The 19,286-nt window shown below is 41.0% G+C and overlaps 1 protein-coding gene across 1 annotated transcript in view; it reads left to right on the top strand.

The window, feature by feature from the left end:
- Positions 1 to 317: 317 nt before the first annotated feature.
- CPNE4 (copine 4) overlaps positions 318 to 19,286 on the top strand; it is a 670,646-nt gene continuing 651,677 nt past the window's right edge. Inside the window, exon 1 of the mRNA XM_025448963.3 lies at positions 318 to 445. The gene's annotated coding sequence lies outside the window, so the exon portion shown is untranslated. The remainder of the gene's footprint in view (positions 446 to 19,286) is intronic.

The raw sequence follows: 19,286 nt of genomic DNA, 5'->3' as shown, positions 1-19,286 counted from the left end.
CAGGTTTAACAACCAGGAAACTTACACCTGAGGTTTGTCTCGTGCACGCAAGACAAGTAGATTTCTGTAGGGATCACCAGGATCTTCAAAGTTTACATGGAGGCCTTACTGGGTTCAGTCATATGGTTACATCCAGGTGGTCATAACAACACATTCCTCTCTCAAGGCTTCCTGCTTGGACAAGGCCCCCACTGTGGGGATGTGGGCAGAGTCTGTAGGTTCCAAGGACAGGGGAGGGGGTAAGGAGCCTGCATTCCCCGAGGGCCAGCTGATGGGTCAGCCAGCATTCACCGCCCTTCAATGACCTCCTCCGACAGAAAGATTAGCTGTTACCGCCCATACTCAGGTAAAGTCTGGAAGTTAACAGATTTTCTCAAGATGCGGAATATTAAGGGCCAGAGTGACATCCTGGATTTTCTGAACTGTTCTTTATCTCCACTAAAAGGTATGTTTGAGCCCGACGATTAGAGTTTAAATGGCAAGTTTTAAAAGTATTATCTTGGTATTTAAATTAGCAAAAACCAGTTTTGTTTTCTAGCATGCATTTATTTCACACATATTTACTAGAATCTGAATTTTCAGTTCTGTGGTTGGTAGATGCTGGTGTTGCAGAGATAAAAAGCATATTCACTTTTAGGAAGTACTTGAGAGTGAGGCAAGGGAAATCAGATGAACTAATAATTACCTAATGCGGGGTGGGCTCGCAGGGCTCAAAAAAGAGGAATTGGCTGTGTGTGTGAGTGACATTCTTTCCTTATTCTCTGAAAATCCAGGTGACGCTCAAGCAAACCTACCCCAGAACTTGGAGTTACCTTCTAATATAATGTGCTGCCAAAGTGAGAGCCCTGAGTTACTTTCTTTGCACTGTCCCAGCCACTTTGCTTCTTTGCTTCTTATCTTCACCTAACTAGTGTTTTCTCTTTATATCATCTGTTCTCAATAGGAAGGCATCTTTCTGAGCAATAAATCTGCTGTGTGTCTTTGGACAGGAACAGAACAGGTTTGGAGTAGAGGATGTTTTTCATATTCCCAGATGGATTTTTTAAAAGAAGATTTTATTTATTAGAAAGAGAGACAGTGCAGGGGGAGGGGCAAAGGGCAAGAGAGAAGCAGGGCAGGGCAGAGCTTGATCCCAGGGCACTGGGATCCGGACCTGAGTGGAAGGCAAATGCCCAACCCACTGAGCCACCCAGGTACAACCCCAGGATGGATCTTCATAAGGTCAACCTGTGTAGGCCCCAATGGTCCAGTTAAAAGAGAAGGCTGCCTCTTTTAGAACATGTTTGCTCCCTGTCCCTCTACTTCAGTTACATACACATTTCCTGCTGAGGCTCTAGGGAGGAGCCGGCAAATTTACTTCCTGAGAATTATAATGTTTCGTTTTTTTTTGCAACATTATACAGTCTTCTGAGTGTCTTCCTGTCACCACAGACTTGGAAGTGGTCTTAAAGGCCCATTAATCTAATTACTTGTGTGTCTCTAGGCAAGTTCCTTAAGCTCATGAAATCTCAGTTTCCTCACCTATAAAATGGAATGATAATAATAGTGCTCACAGAATTCCAGGGGGCCTGACTCAATAAATAATATAAATAGTGTGTATTATTATCCTAGACAAGTGATCTTTTGACATTCAGTTAACAAAAATTTATTGAGCACTTGTTATGTGCCCAGACCAGTTTTAAGTGCTAGTGATACAGAAGTTGAATCATGGTAATAACAACATAACAAAACAGAGACAGACCCTTTCCTTCTTAGAGCCTACATGACAGTAGAAGAAACAGATTATACTCAAACACAAATCTATGATATAATTTCAGATAGCAAAAAGTTCTGTCAAAGAAAATCAAGCAGGATGAAGGGAAAAAACCAAGAGAACGCTATCAAATAATAAAGAAATTAGGGAACTCTGTTTGAACAGAGACCTGAATAAAGTAAGAGAGTGAGGGCAGCCCATGTCGCTCAGTGGTTTAGCACCACCTTCAGCCCAGGGCCTGATCGTGGAGCCCCGGATAGAGTCCCACATTGGGCTTCCTGCATGGAGCCTACTTCTTTCTCTGCCTGTGTCTTTGCCTCTCTCTCTCTCTCTCTCTCTGTGTGTCTCTCATGAATAAAGAGCTAAAATCTTAAAAAAAAAAATAAGTAAGACAGTGAAACATGGTTTTCTGAGAAAAAGCATAGCTCATGAGCAGTTGTGGAGGGAAGATAATCCAGAGAAGAGAGGAAAATATTTGATTTTTTTTCCATTTTATGTTTCCCATTGAACTTCATTTCTTTGAGTGCAATTATGGATTTAGACTGGACCTCATGGGAGCTGGTTTTGTATGGATTATGCTTGTGGATGAGCTGATTGGGTTGAGTGACCCTAGAAAAGTGGAAACTTGTTCTCTACCCTCCTGTGTTGAGAGTAGCTGTCATTTACCTCAGCAAGTTCTACAGAGTTTGGGAGCCCAGAATTTGAATCTGGGTAATAAATCAGCTGAACTGTGTGGTACTGACAAAGATCTCCATTTTATTTGGCAAGAAGTTGCCAAGACTAAACCACATCTTAGAGGTGCTAAAAATGTACTGTGTAAAAGTGACCTTTCACAATATGTAATGATATATTTCAGGCAGAATTTTTTCTCTTTCTTTTTTAACATAGGTCTTTCTGATTTTAAAATCTAAAGGAAATGTTAAGTACCTACATTCAAGGCACTTTATATCTGTGTCTTGTTTAATCCTCCTAATAATCCCAGTAAGTATATCCTCATTTTTCAGATGAGGAAAGGATGTTAAGTAATGTGTCCAAGATCACACAGATAGCAAGCAGTAGAACCAGCATTCGAAATCCAGGTCACTGTGATTCTAAAGCCTATGGGTTTCCGTTTACACAGTATTGCTTCCCTCGGGCAGGGAATCTCCACCAGATTAGCCAGTAGGACAATTTCTTCTGAATGTTAAATAACTTCTCCCAAAGAAGTTTCTTCAAATCTTCATATTATATTGTGAATTGAAAGATGGATTTTGAATTAGGAGTGCTTGATAGGCAGCTGGTTTATAAATTGATTTTGAGGGAAGTTCATGACATTGAAGAGAGGTGCCAATCCAATTAATAATTATCACGCAAGAGAGAAGTCCTCTTTTGAAAGATAGAGATTTACCCTGTTTGACAAAAGCTCTCTCATGCTTGTTTTCCATCCCTCCACCCCAACTCTGCATCCCTTGCACTTGAATGAGGAGCCACAGAGAAGATCCCATTGATGATGTTACTCCTTAGGAGGAATTACCATAGTTGAGCTTCATGATTGGAAGAATCTGGATTTGAGCATGCAGATTAAATACAAATATGTTTCAGTCCTCTTCCATAATTGTTCATTTGATTCTTAGAATCCTTTCAATGAATGGAGTCACTTCTGTATAGCGGCTTAAACAAGAAACCTTGCTGTTACCCTGGATTTCTTCACCTCCTAAATCCTTGTATATTAAATAGTTGACAAATCCTACCAAGTATTATATTATGTCTTAAATCCAGAATCTCACTCTAATGTAGTTAAATCTGGGGTTTGGACCCCAGCTAGCCACTTACTACTAGCAAGTTACTGACCTTTTCTGTGTTTCCATTTCATCTTTAAAGAATACTCTATTAGTTTCTTATGGCTTCTGTAACAAATTACAGAAGCTTTTGTTCTGGCAACTTAAAACAACACAAATTTATTAACAGTTATTACAGTTCAAGAGGTTAGAAGTCTGACATAGGTCTTACCTGGCTAAAATCAAAGTTCTGCCTGGAACTTCCAGGAACAGGAACTGCAATCTTCTTGCTTTCCCATTCTTTGAGGGTGTCTGCATTTCTTGGTTTGTGGCCCTGTCACTAAAGAGAGAAGCCATTTATGGACTAATAAATCATACAGTAAGCAGGAGAATTCCCCACCAGAGCTAGTGCCAGGTCTCTGTGATGACAATGCACCTGAATCTATGTTGAGGCAAGGACCCAAGTATAAATTCTAATCTGAGACAACATGGCCAGTTGTGCTGGGATGAAACGGCATGAGACTCCAAAATGTGGGTCAGCTCATCTCAAACAATGAGGGAAGAAAAGAAATCTGGAGTCTCAGAGTCCCAGTGGCTAAGGACGTTTACCACATTCTTTGTGATGAGAAATTGGAAGTCAATACCAGACCTCTCTCAGTAGCTCTATTGCTCTTGCTACTGGAGCTGTGGAGTAAACTGTATGTACTTCTCATGCCAGTTTGAGCTCAGGGTTTTTTTTTTTTAAGATTTTATTTATTTATTCATGAGAGACACAGGGAGAGAGGCAAAGACATAGGCAGAGGGAGAAGCAGGCTCCTCACAGGGAGCCCGATGTGGAACTCGATCCCTGGACCGAAATCATACCCTGAGCCAAAGGCAGACGCTCAACTGCTGAGCCACCCAGATGTCCCAAGAACCAGATTATCTTTAAAAAATATATTGAATTCTAAAACACATCTAGTTCCATGAATTTTAGAGGAGGAATGTAAACTTGTTATAATTACTAACACTTTTATTATGCTTACTATATGCCTCGCATTGTTCTAAGCTCTCAAACCTTTCTAATATCTATGAGATAAATAGTGGTAGTATTCCCATCTAACAGATAAGGAAAATGAGACACAGAGGAGCTGCTAACTCCTTGCCCAAAGTTACACAGCTAGTGCATGGTGAGAGTAGATGGTAGGAAAGGTAGGCAGTCTGCACCCATGCTTTTACCACCATACTGTACTGTATCTCTTTTTTTTTAATAATAAATTTATTTTTTATTGGTGTTCAATTTACCAACATACAGAATAACACCCAGTGCTCATCCCGTCAAGTGCCCCCCTCAGTGCCCGTCACCCATTCACCCCCACCCCCCGCCCTCCTCCCCTTCCACCACCCCTAGTTCGTTTCCCAGAGTTAGGAGTCTTCATGTTCTGTCTCCCTTTCTGATATTTCCCACACATTTCTTCTCCCTTCCCTTATATTCCCTTTCACTATTATTTATATTCCCCAAATGAATGAGAACATACAATGTTTGTCCTTCTCCGATTGACTTACTTCACTCAGCTCAGGGATTCTTAACAAATTGTTTGCTGTTGTCTTCAAGCCCTGAATTGAACAATACCTACAAGTGTTATCAATAGCTATTTAGTTGACTTGGGTGAAGCCAGGTAACAGGTGATTCTCCCAAGGAGTTATATTGCCACCACCTGCTGTGTCTCATGGCCTTTGTACACATCTCTATCACAACAGTCACTTATTTATCTTCTCTTCCCTCCAGATCAACTGAGACCTATTCTAGGTGGAGACTGTCTGTACCTGATTCTCCTTTAAGCTCCTCCAGACTCTCAAGAGCCACCACCAACCACGCAGGGTATGCACCTAGTACAAGTCTGCACGCATCCTCTCTAGGGAGGCAGACAGGCCTCAACAGTTCTTGGAACACCTCGGGGAAAGGACAGTTGACTTGCTGTGGACAAATGCCTGGCCTTAACTGTTTAGCTGTATAAACAGACTGTGATTGGGATCCCTGGGTGGCGCAGCGGTTTAGCGCCTGCCTTTGGCCCAGGGCGCGATCCTGGAGACCCGGGATCGAATCCCACGTCAGGCTCCCGGTGCATGGAGCCTGCTTCTCCCTCTGCCTGTGTCTCTGCCTCTCTCTCTCTCTCTCTCTCTCATGAATAAATAAATTAAAAATCTTTAAAAAAAAAAAAAAATAAACAGACTGTGATTTTCTCTGGTTGGTGGCCACTATCTCTGTGCAGGACAGCACACTCTGTGGATCAGTCGGCTTGTTTAGGAGAAAGGTAATGTTCTTATTTGCTGAATAGATCATAGTTATGGCTTCTCTGTGACCTAGTTGCCAACTGCTTTGTATAAACTAATGATATTGTTTCCGGGGAAAGAGAAAAAGAAAAAGAAAAAGAAAAAGAAAAAGAAAAAGAAAAAAACTAATATTGTAACACAGTGGCTCTTAATATTTATCACCATTATTATTATTGAGAAATCATTTGAATTTTTTTGCCAGAAGGCCTTCATCGGGAAGGCCTTTACTGACAAAAAGTAAACATAAAAATCTGCCATTAGAAAGGGTTTCAAAAAAAAAAAAAAAGAAAGAAAAAGAAAGGGTTTCAGCTTAGTCATTTTGAAGACCTGTTCATCGCAACTGAAGATTGAATTAAGGGTATACATTTCTTCCCTCTCTCCCTTCCTTCCTCTTCTTCAAATATTTATTGAACACTTATGTTTTGAGGGGCCTGTTTTAGGTATGGGAGATACAAAGCAAAGGAGCCAGCCGGGGCCTCTACTCCTCAAGTGCTTTCTTTCGAGGGCTTTTCATTTGCAAAACGAGAAAGAAGAAATTCGTAAAACTTGGAGTTTAGAATTTGTAAAAATGAATTGAGAGTAAGAGTTGGCAGCTGGTGATTAGTTTTGTACCAGTTGAAATAGATAGCACTTAGAAGGGTAAAAGTTCTCATCTGAGAGTAAAATTCATTATCTAACTGTCACAAATCCAGCTGTATCAATTTATCCTTAGTACATTGATATTGTATGAAATGAATATAAGATGTGGCTGGCCTCTGGCGTTGGGAACTTCATCACTAAAGTGATACCTTTTATGAGAACCTGAAGTTCTTTGTCAATGTGATGAAAAGATAGCATTATTATGTATAAATAAACTGGAGGAAACAATGTTCCAAGAGTTTGAGTAGCTTAGATTAGACCAGTAATTCTCAAAGTGTGATTCCCAAACTAGCTGCATTATTGTCACTTGAGAACTTGGTTAAAAAGGCAAATTTGGGGATGCTTGGGTGGCTCAGTGGTTGATCTCGGCTCAGGGCATGATCTAGGGGTCCTGGGATCAAGTCCCGCATCAGGTTCCCCATGGGGAGCCTGTTTTTCTCTCTGCCTATGTCTCTGCCTCTCTCTGTGTGTCTCTCATGAATAAAAAAATATTTTTTAAAAAGGGCAAATTTGTAGGCCCTAATCCAGGGCTACTGAATCTGAAACTCTGAGGGTGGAGTAGGGCAGCAATCTATGCTTTAGCAGACTGTGATTTTGATGCATGCTCAGGTGTAATTAAGAACCACCACTCCAGCCAGACCTTTAAATTCACAGTGTGGACCAGGGACCAGTAGCATCAGAATCTCCTGGGAGCTTGTTAGAAATGTGCAGTGTTGGGTCCCACTTCAGACCTGCTGAATCAGTATTTGCACTTTCACAAGATTCTTGAGTAATTTGTACATACCTCATATTTGTGAAGCACTGCTCAAGACCAGGTTGGATACTGAAGGGCATTGAGCCAGGCCAGATGAGGTCTCCTCCTATTCAGTCATCGTATCCCTGAAGCACACCTGCAGGCTGCTCCACTCCTCTTCCCTCTGCACTGGTGTGATGCTATTATGAACTTGTGTTTTGCAAGCCTGGACAGCACCAAGGTTTCTTGCAGAGCAGGCTCGGCTCCTGTCCACAAAGATGGAGGGTGGTGCCTCTTGAAGCATAATCAGTTTGTCAGTAACCAATAGATTGCTATTAAAATTGTTTGTCAGGAGATTTCCTCTTTCTTAAGATAATTAAGATAACAATTAAGTTTTTTGTCTGAGGCAAGGAGTAATACAATTTCCGATGTAAGTGAGTCAAGCGGACTGACAAAATAATGAGTAATGGGAAAAATTGGGGATTTCTTAGCCTGTTATTACATTGACATTAGGGACATTAGGAAGGGCCAACAGAACCAATCTGATTAAAAATTCCATGTAATTTTATAATAGATCAGTAATTAGCTGTTGTTTCCATACCACCCCTGGCTACCCAGCTCTTTCTCTGGGATCTCTCTAGAGTTTCCCATGACTCAGCACCCAGGAACACTCAAAGTATCCTTTCCTGGCACACCAGGACACCCCCCCGCCCCCCCCTGCCCAGGGCCTTCAATAATGTATTTTGCATCTTTTCTGATTTGTTGGTGCTCCTACTTGTTAAATACAGATGCTCCTCACTATCTGTAGATTCTGCATTTGTGAATATGCTTTCTAACTTAAATCCATTTGTAATTCCAGGTCAATACTCACAGTGCTTTTGTGGTCATTTGTGGACATGTGCAAAGTAGTGAAATAGTTAACTTGCTCTATGGGCACATTCCCAGCTGATGGTGAACAAAGTGATGTTCTGGCTTCTTTTGGCTCTTCTACTGCAAACTGTCCTTTCCGATGTCTATTTAGTGGCACAGTTTTCACATTTTTGTGCTGTCTGTTGGTGACTCCAGTGTTTCAGATGGTCCCCCAGTGTCGTGTGGAAGTGCTGTTTGGCCTTTGTAGGCACAGAAGGCTGTGAGGGGCTTTCAGAGAAAGCATGCATTAGGTAAGCTTCATTCAGACATGAGCTCTAGTGCTGTTGGCCATGAGTTTAGTGTTATTGAATAAACAATGTATATTATGTAAGGGGTCTTTAAACAGAAACACACATAAAACAAGGTTACATATCCACCAAGTGATGAAGGTCTTGTGATCACAGGCTTTTGGGAACCTAACCCTGTATTTCCCTAGAAGCCATGGTTAGGTATATTCACTAACTCAGCATTTGTGGTGAATGTACACAACACAACCACTGTGAAAAATGACAATAGACCATATTTGAAATATCACCTCATAGTGAAATATCACTAAACTATAAACATTTAGTTTATAAATGTTTTTCTTAAAAGATTTTATTTATTTATTTATGAGAGACAGAGAGAGAGAGTGAGAGAGAGAGAGAGAGAGAGAGGCAGAGACACAGGCAGAGGGAGAAGCAGGCTCCATGCAGGGAGCCCCACATGGGACTCGACTCGGGGTCTCCAGGATCACGCCCTGGGCTGAAAGCGGTGCTAAACCACTGAGCCACCCGGGCTGCCCTAGTTTATAAATGTTTTAATCTAATTCTTTACTCTTGATAGCTTTGCTGAAAATGTAAAGAGTGCCATCACCCTACCTTCTAATCAGACTGCCAGTTTCAAAGTACTTGATGGGTGGGAATGGAAGATGGAATAGTGACATGTTGCAAATGTATATTTTCTGAAAAGGAAGTACATAAAGGAGTTCAGAACAAGCCTCCTCAAAATGTGCTATTTTGGCATGTAGACTATTTTGAGCTGAAGGCAATGGAAACCCGTTTTGTTCAGGAGAAATTTTGCCCCTCATTTAACTAGAAGAATCTAAATTGATTAGCTTTCCCAGAATAAGAATTAATATCAGAGGTACATTTTATCTGAATGATCCATCTGTATGGCAGGGCAAACATCTGATTACCAAACATCTGCTCTTTTTACTGTCCCGTGAATTGCCATCCTCCCCTCTGTGGCCCCAGGCCCCTATCCCATTCCTTGGCTCAGGATGGCATATCAGCTTGATTTTACTTTACTGCCTTTGAAGCCTTCATGCACGTGCAGTTCTCAAATGTATAAAATTTGATTGTTTCCTGTTCATCTGTTCCAGTGTCACTTTAATTCTTCGACCAGCCAGAAGAACTTTGAAAGGTAGAGGAACATTTGTCCCCACTCTGCAGCATGTGTTGGTCTTCATCTATGTATTCCCAATGCAGCACTTACTGAATGTTTCCTGTATGTGGTCAATTGAATGTGAGTCTTAAAGGGGGAAATCCTAGGAGCTGAGTGAGGGAACTATGAGGAGGGATGGGGGGTCTACTTAGACCTCTGGCTTGCAAAATTCATGATGCTGTTAGCTACAGAGTGGATGTGAGAGGTCAGAGGTAGACAATGGGCAGGAGAAAACTGTCCTTGCCCTTAAGAGCACAAAGCCATGAGCAAGGCAGACTTGAAAAGCAAATAAATCCCACTCAGTAATCACAGCTATATCCCAACTGTTGTAGGAGAAGCTGTGGGAAACTAGAGGAGGAAATGGCTGATCTTTTTAGGTTTCCTGGAGGAGACACTTGAGGTGATTTTGAAGTGGGAAGAAGAGTTCTTTGGGCAAGCAAGAGGGTGGGACTCACTGGGCTAGGCGTAGGGAGAATTCTAGGCAAAAGGAATAGGGGGTCTCTGGTGGCTCAGTGGTTTAGCACCCGCCTTCAGCCCAGGGCATGATCCTGGATATCTGGGATCGAGTCCCATGTCAGGCTCCCTGCATTGAGCCTGCTTCTCTCTCTGTGTGTCTCTCACGAATAAATGAATAAAATCTTAAAAAAAAAAAAAAAAAGGAGCAGAATTAGAGAAGCATATGTGTGTGTGTGTATGTGTGTGTGTGTAGGAATTTGGGGATACAGAGGAGACCAAATGTTGGGGATGGGAGAGAGGAATGGTGAATGGACCCTGTTATCAGGGAGTTGGACCCCAGAGTGCAGGCCATAGGAGAGCGGTAGAGGATTTGAGTTTAGGAAAAATCACTTTGGCAGCAGTGGGCAAGTTGGATGGGAACGGGATGATTCACACCCAGCTCAAACTGCTTCTCCAGAAAAACTGCTGTACCCTGGTGGCCTCCACAGGGATTCCTATCCTTGGTCTATTTCCCTAAATTTAATCTTTTCAGATATGAATGGGCACACAAATCAGTAGGCCTGAGTGTGGTCCAAGTTTCTACAGTTCTAAAAAGCTCCCCAGGAATGTTGTCAACCTTAAAAATAGCCAGTTGTTTTCCTCAGCAAAAGGAGTTTATTTAGGAATAACAGAGGACTTGCAATTTGGGACAAACTATGGCATACCACAGGCAAGTCTGAAGAGACAAAGGGAAGGTCATCTTTTAGTAGATAATTGGAGGAAATTGGGGAGGATGGCTTTGAACAAAAGTTCATAGGAGAACAAGAGTTCGAGGTTGTGGAGCTTGGCTACAAGCAGTGTTTAGGGCATTGTTGCTGGGTAGGAAGAGAGCTTCCTTCTTTGCTTCCAGAATGTTCTTTCTTCTTGCTGCTTATGCAGGCAACAATGAGTGGTACCTGCATGGCCCCTCCCTCCTCAGGGCTTCCAGTCTCCATTAAATTTTTTTTTTTTTTTTAATTTGAGTATAGTGGACACACAATGTTACATTAGTTTCAGGTGTACAGCATAGTGATTCAACTCTATGTATTATGCTGTGCTCACCACAAGTGTAGCTACTACCTGTCACCATACAATGCTATTTCAATATCATTGACTATATTCCTTATGCTGTGCCTTTTATTCCTGTGACTCATTCATTCCATAACTGGAAACCTGGATCTCCCAATCCCCTTCACCCATTTTGCCCATCCCTCTACCCCTCTGGCAACCATCTGTTTGTTCTCTGTATTAACAGCTAACCCCCCGCCCCCACTTTTTAAAAGATTTTATATATTTATTCATGAGAGATACAGAGAGAGGCAGAGACATAGGCAGAGGGAGAAGCAGGCTCCCTGTGGGGAGCCCAATGTGGGACTCGATCCCAGAACCCCGGGATCACACCCTGAGCCAAAGACAGATGCTCAACCACTCAGGTGCCCCAGCTAACTCCATTTTAAATACAATTTCCTTATTCTTTATGCAATGCCAAAGCTATTGGTCCATAGCCACATTTTAAAGAGAAAGACTTCAACTTGCATGCACACTGGAATAGCCTAGGTTTTTGGTTTTCTGTTTTGCTTTATTTTTTCTTGTTTTGTTTTTTAAAAACTGGTATCTAGTGCCACTCATGATACTCATTTAATAGTTATAGAGTGTGGTCTGGACAATGAGAATTTAAAAAGTAGCCCAGGTGAAAGACCAGGTTTTACTGTTTGTTTTGTTTTAAAATTTTCACTAGAGGATGCTGGGATCTGGAACCACCAGCCATGCAATGTACAAGGTGGGAAGTGAGTGGAGAGTTAGTGTCCTGGGAGGGAAGGAGTAGTTGTGTTGGCCGGAGGCCTGAGTGGGCTGAGATGGAATGGAATTTCCCTGCTCATTGTGCTTCAGGGTGTGTGGTCCCTGGGAGTAGGAGGCCATCCTAGGGAATCTCTAATCATTGACTGGTAGTGGTAGTTTTACCTGTTAACCAAATCATTATGGAAGAACAAGGAGGGAATCTGTTTTATCTTCTTGGGTCTTCCCCTTAACTCTTCTTTCTTTGACTTTGTAGGGAAGGAAAAATTCTTCCTCTATCTTTCAAGGTCTTCCAGCTGGACTAAGAATTAAGTTTATATGAGACAGATTAACAGGAGAAAAAAACCCCAAAGCTTTATTATATGTGCATGGAAGCCTAAGCATGAAATTGGAACCTAAAGAAATGACCAAGGCGGGTGGTTTTTATACTTTTTAGACAAAGAGACAATAAACTTGTGAGGAATTGACAGGATAAAGAAAATAGATGTTTGGAAGTTTCAATTAGTTAAGAATTCTAAGCGGGGCAGCCCCGGTGGCTCAGCGGTTTAGCGCCGTGTTGAGCCCAGGGCCTGATCCTGGAGACCCGGGATCCAGTCCCATGTCAGGCTCCCTGTATGGAGCCTGCTTCTCCCTCTGCCTGTGTCTCTGCCTCTCTCTCTTTCTTTCTTTCTCTCTCTCTCTCTCTCTCTCTCTTTCTCTCATGAATAAATAAATAAAATCTTTAAAAACAAACAAAACAAAACAAAACAAAACAAAACAAAAGAATCCTAAGTGGAATTGGGCTGAGGTATGTAGATTAGAAAAAAAATAACAAGTTTTGTTTCTATAGCTTTCTTGGCTTTAAAGTTCCCTGGTCATAAGGATGTCTTCTTACTTAGTGCTGGGAGAGTACTTTCATCTGGGAGGCTTATTTTCTGCTTTCAGGGGGACAGAGGAATATTTGAGTGTCCTTGCCTGGCTGTTTCTTACGTAACTTTTATTTAAAATAATCAATATGCAAAAGTGGCACATTCTGGGGTGGCCTGCCCTTGGCTCCTACACCTTTAAGTCTTGTGATATGATATTGGCTTTAAATTTCCTCCTTGAGAGTTGTGCCAGCCACCTTCTCCCACGCTCTATTTATATTGCAACAAGCCTTGTTATTTCATACATGCTATTTCTTTCCCATGCTTTACGATGCTAGCTGGAACTGCCAGTACAATGTTGCATAGAAGTAGTAAAAGAGTTTGGCTGGCCTTGAGTTGTTTGTGATTAAAAAAAAAAAAAAAGATTTTAATATGTTATCATGTTTGCTTTTATTTCTGGAGGGGAGGGAGCTGCTCTTTATTAGGTTAATGAAATTTCTTCTATTCCTGATGCTAGGAAATTTTTTAAAAAATATTTTATTTATTTATTTGACAGAGAGCACAAACTGGTGGGGCGGCAGACAGGGGTAGGGTGAAGCAGGCTCCAGCTACCATACCGGGAGCCTGATGTGGGACTCAATCTTAGGACCCTGGGATCATGACCTGAGCCGAAGGCAGACACTTAACAGACTGAGCCACCCAGGCGCCCTAGGAAATTTTTTTTAGATGATGAATATTATTGATGTTCATCAAAAGTTCTTTTTCATCTGTTGAGGTGATGACACACTTCTCATTAAGTTTCTTAAGGTGGAGAATCACCTTAATACTAAAGGATTTTCTAATCCTTGCATTTTGGGTAAAATCCTTTTTCTTTACATTATCTTTCTTTATGTTATCTTTTTAAAATTAAAGTAGAGTTGACATACAATGTTGGTATTAGTTTCAGGTATACAATGTAGTGATTCAATAAGTCAATATGTTACTTAGTAGTCACCATGGTAACTTGTTATTTATTTTTTTACACATTATTGGATTTGCTTTGCTAGCAGTTTATTTACCATTTTTGCTTCTGTATTGATTAATGGGATTGTCCTGCTATTTTTCTTATTCATACTTTATCAGTTTGGACATCGAGGCTATGCTAAACTCATAAAATGATTCTCTGTTTACCTGTTCCCTGATAGTTTGTACAAGATTGGAATTATTCATGTCATAAATGTTTGACAGAGCTTCATGGTTAAATTATTGGAGACTGAGGTTTTCATTTTTGGTAGATTTTGAATTAATAACTTAATTCTGTACTGGTTGCAGTGTTCACTGGTTTCTAGAGTGTACATACTATCCTATTATGGCTAATAACTAGGTATCAACAGTTAATAATTGGCTCACAAAATTCCTTAATACTTAGTAATTGGCTCCTGGATTCTAGTGTGAGGTGGCTTCAGGATATTTTTTTGAGAGAGAGAGAGAGAGAGAGAGAGAGAGAGAGTGTGTGTGTGCACAGGCACATGCATGAGCTGGTGGGGGGTGTAGAGGGAGAGGGAGAGAGAGAATCTTAAGCACTCCACGTTATGGCTTTTCATTCTTAATTTTATCTTTGAATTTTTTTTCCCTTGATCAATCATGCTAATGGTTTGTCTACTTTTTTTTGTCAGTCCTCTCTGTTGTATGTTTTATATTGTATTAATTTCTATTTATTTTTTCTTCCATTTTCTTTCTTTGGCTTTTTCTATTACTTTTTTTCTTAACTTCTTAAGTTAGATGCCCTGTCAATCAGGATCCTGACAGGATCCACAAAAGAGATGCATACTCAAAGAAAGGATTAACTGAAGGTAGTTTAATGAGGAGAGTATTGATGCACATGTGGCAGGGTTAAGGAAACCAACAAAAGGGGAAGCATCCCAAATTCATAACAATAGGAAGCCAATATTTTACTCTAGTCTGAGGTTGTAAGGGAATGTGCAGTGCCTTCAGCCTGCCCCCACTCCCAGCAATGGAGCCTCTGCCAACTCCATGGCTCAGTAAGGTGGGAGTAGAGAATACATTTCTCTATTTGTCTTCCTATCCTCTGATGTCTGCCACCGTCATCCATTGGGTAAACCCAACTAGAAGCCAGCTGAAAGGCCCCTGGGGTAATATGGTCCTTGGAGGTGAGACTCTTAGGGGCATAGAATAAAAGAAGGGCAACTGATCAAGGGGTGTCACAAAGCAATCACCAGAGAGACTTCAGTCATTTATTTAGTCCCTCCCCACCCTTGCTAAATTTGTATATTTAAGGCTATATATTTTCCTCTAAGTACTATATTTTAAAGATTTATTTATTCATTCATTTGTTCATTCATTCATGAGAGAGGCAGAGACATAGGCAGAGGGAGAAGCAGACTCTGGGGGGGAACCCGAATTGGGACTCTATCCCAGGACCCTGGGATCATGCCCTGAGTGGAAGGCAGACACCCAACCACTGAACCACCCAGGTGTCCCTTTTTTCTTTTTTGTTTAGATTTATTTATATATTCATGAGTGGTACAGAGAATTAGGCAGAGGGAGATGCATCAGGCTCCCCGTGGGGAGCTGCATCTCATAAATTGTAGAGTGAGGTGTATTCATTATTCTTCACTTCTGAATATTTTGTAGATTCTGTTAAGATTTTTTCTTTAATTTGTGAATTGTTTAGGTGTATATATTTATTTCCAAACAGAGTGTTTTTGTGGTTTTCATTATGGTATTGAATTTTAATGTAATCACATTGATCTGAGACTAGTATGTTTGACACTAATTCTTGAAAATTTCTTGGGGCATGTTTTCTGGTCTAGTACATAATGTTCCTTATGTGTTTGGAAAGCTTGTGTATTTAGAAGCATCCAGTAGCAGTAGTCTATATATGTCTATTTGTCCCCATTAGATCGAGTGTCCTTATTGTTTATTCAGATCTTTTATGTTCTTAGTGATGTTTGTCTTCTTAATCTCTCAAACACTGAGAGAAATGTATTAAAATCTGTCATTATGATGGGTGATTTTTTTTTCCATTTCTCTTTTACTTTCAGTTTGGTTAATACAATAAAAAATGTTTTATTAGAAAGACAGACTTTGGAGTCATTTTTTTAAATATTTTATTTATTCATGAGAGACAGAGAGAGAGAGAGAGAGAGAGAGAGAGAGGCAGAGACAGGCAGAGAGAGAAGCAGGCTCCATGCAGGGAGCCTGATGTGGGACTCGATCCCAGGACTCCAGGATCATGCCCTGGGCTGAAGGCAGCGCTAAAACACTGCGGCACCCGGGCTGCCCTGGAGTCATTTCTTCCTGGAGAATTCAACTCTTTATAAAATGTGCTGACCTTTGTCTATGCTATTCTATTATTTTTTTGTATAAAAATCAATTTTGCACATGTTGCTCCCTCCAGGGGGCACACTCTTCTCACATCCTTGTACTTCTGGATTCTTGCTAGTGCTTTAAATTGCAGCTCATCTCAAGAAAACTTTCCTGACACCACAGACTAGGTCAGGCTCCTGTCTATGTGGATTATTTAGCATCTTTGTTGTCTCTTTCTAGTGATTTTTTTTTTTTCTAGTGATTTTTATAGTTTGTAATTTTACATTTTTAAGTGATTATTTGATTTCATATCTGAGTCCCTCAATAAGCTGTAAGATCTATAATGGCAAGGAAGCGTTTGCAATTGTTTACCATTGTCTCTAGAACCTAAAATAGTCTTGGAAAATAATAAGTTCTCAATAAGTATTTGATGAATAAATAAATAAATGAAGTGAAAGCTGCCTGTAAAGGCAGTGTATTTATTACAGCTGCCATAACAATGCACCACAAATTGGGTAGCTAAGCAACAGAAATCTACTGTTTCATAGTTCTGGAGATTAGAAGTCCAAAATCAAGGTATTGGCAATGTGGGTTCCTTCTGAGAGCTGTGAGGGAAGGAGGGATCTGTTTCAGGCCTCTTTTCTTGGCTTGTGGATGGCCCTCTTCTCCTTTTGCCTCTTCCTATTATCTGTCCTATGCAGACCTCTATGTCCCAATTTTCTCTTTTTACAAGGACACCAGTCATATTGGATTAGGTCCCACCCTAATAATCTCATTTCAACTTGGTTACCTCTGTAAAGACCCTATTTCCAAATAAGGTCACATTCTGAGGTACCAGAGATTAGGTTTTAGCACATGAATTTTGAAGGGACACAATTCAACCTGTAATTAACACGTGCTTATAGGCTACTTCTTCTGCTGCCCACTGGAGGTTGAAGCTAAGTGTGACAGCAAATTCCTGATGTCATGTATGCAAATGGGGGGATATGTTTTAAGGGAACAGAAGTGGGGGAGGCACCCAACCAAGAAGTGGTAGATCTAGAACACAAATTCTTTAACTTATAAGAGGTTTGCTTGTTCTTTATTTTTTTATTTTTATTTTTTTAAATATTTATTTATTTATGATAGTCACAGAGAGAGAAAGAGAGAGAGGCAGAGACACAGGCAGAGGGAGAAGCAGGCTCCATGCACTGGGAGCCCGACGTGGGATTCGATCCCGGGTCTCTAGGATCACGCCCTGGGCCAAAGGCAGGCGCCAAACCCCTGCGCCACCCAGGGATCCCTGCTTGTTCTTTATATTTGGATGTTTACTCTTGCTTTTGTGGGTAACATAACACTTTGAACACATGGGTTTTAAAAAATGATATACTAGTTTAGGGTAGTTATCTCTAGTTTCTTAATTGGTGGATAAAAGATTTTATGGCAAAACATGGTATACTTTAGGAAATACTTTAGACACCCATCACCTTCTTAGTAGGAAATACTTTAGACACCCATCACCTTCTTAGAGTGTTACAAAGGCACAGTGACATATTAAAGGCTCTGAAAAATTTTGTGGTAATGTGACCTGGTTAATTTTATTGATTCAATATTTCTTGGATTTATTTTTACCAAGGAGTACCCTCATTTTTATGTAATAATTTACCAATATGCTGTATTGTTTGATCAGATAGGTTTGGGAAATGCTGGCCTGGAGTTGCTTCTGTGGATGAGAGAGAGGTGCTACCCCTGGTGACTTCCTTTTTGCCTTTTTTCCCCCCATATAATGGGGCAGTTACCTCTCTTCCTCTTCCTGTTTCTATTTCATCAGTGCCAAGGTCTGTCACGTTCAGGTTTTCTAAATGACGAAGGCTTCCGCTGAGGTTAATTGTTTTGGTTGCTGTTAAAAAGGGGGGTAGACAGTTGTATTTCATTGGTGACATTTGTTGACAAGGAGCTTTACAGGAGATGTGAAAAAAAAACAAAAACAAAAACAACTTCCTTCATTCCACTGCTCTTAGAAACTCTATAAGCCAAACATAAGATCTTTTCTGGGTCTCTAAGTGCCCCAGCGATGATGTGAGCAGCAGTCATGCATCTGTGGCAAGCTTTTCTTAGTGAAGATCCCAGTTTTAAAGGCATCTACAGTGTAAGTATCACTCCTTAGTAGAAGGTTGGTTTTAAACAACCAATGAGAGAATGAGATCAGGTTCTTGTTAATTCCCTTACAGCTAATTGCACAGGTTTTTGTGCGAACTGGGAGCAGGCTTATTCTAAAGCATCTGCTCCTTCCCACATCCTCCCACTTAAGAATGAAGAGGAAATTTGCTGGGGAAAACCCCGAGTCCGGCAGCTCCAGCCTCCTTGGAGAGGGACAGGTCAACATTTAGATGAGTATGTTTAGGGAGCAAGTGAATCACTGCATTTTCACATCCTTACTCATCACCATCAGTGACAGACCAGCAACCCCTGGACAGGACTGCCTGAGATTATGTATGGAATAACAAGAAGGCTGAGGGAAGAACGTGAATTCCCTGACCTTCAGCCTGGGGGCTCAGTGTCCCTTTGTTTTATGTCCAGAAGTACAGTTCTGACTAGAACATCCCTCCAAGGTGATGAGCCTCGTCCAAAGGATGCTGGGAAGGTCAGGATCCAAGGAGCCAGTTGAAGTTTAGGGAGGCTCTGGAGTGAATTTGATCCAGGAATCAAAACTGTGAACAACTTGAATGAGCAGCCCAAAGGGTTCTCTTAGGAAACGTTTTCTACAGTCCTTTTGGCTTTTATGTAATTCTAGGGTCCTTCAGCTTAGAAATGAAGTAATAAGAGTAGTAACAACTGCTATAGGTTGATTGCTTATTGTGTGTCAAGTGCTCTTGCTAAGTGCTTTATATGCACTGTCTTTTAATCTGTAAAATCACCCTATGTTGGGGGTTCTATAACTAACTTTATTTTGTAGATGTCAAAGCAGAGGATCAGGAAGGTAAAGCCTGCCCAATGTCAAACATAGCTGAGACTTACACCCAGATCTGACATCTGAGTTCCTGCTCTAAACCACCTAGCTTCATGCAGTATATGCCTAACTTTGTGAATAGAAATGCACTTTCCCATGCATCTTCCTCCATCTCTGCTATGTGTGATGATGTGGGATGAACAGGTACAAGTACATCCCTGTTGCAGAAGAGGAAACTGAGGCGCAGAGAGGTTGAGTGATTTGTCCTAGTGATAAGTGGGGGGAGCCACGTAGCTTCCAAGTCTGGTTTCTTCCCACTACCATGCTGTTTTCCAGCCCTGCTTCTTCTCTAAGCCTGAACGTATGGTTAGGGCTTGAGTTGAAACCCAAGTAGTTACAGAAA

Source organism: Canis lupus, chromosome 23 (genome assembly GCF_003254725.2).
Source record: "Canis lupus dingo isolate Sandy chromosome 23, ASM325472v2, whole genome shotgun sequence".
NCBI classification, from domain to species: Eukaryota; Metazoa; Chordata; class Mammalia; order Carnivora; family Canidae; genus Canis; species Canis lupus.
Note: the sequence above shows the minus strand (reverse complement) of the source record. Positions and strands in the feature narration are given on the sequence as shown.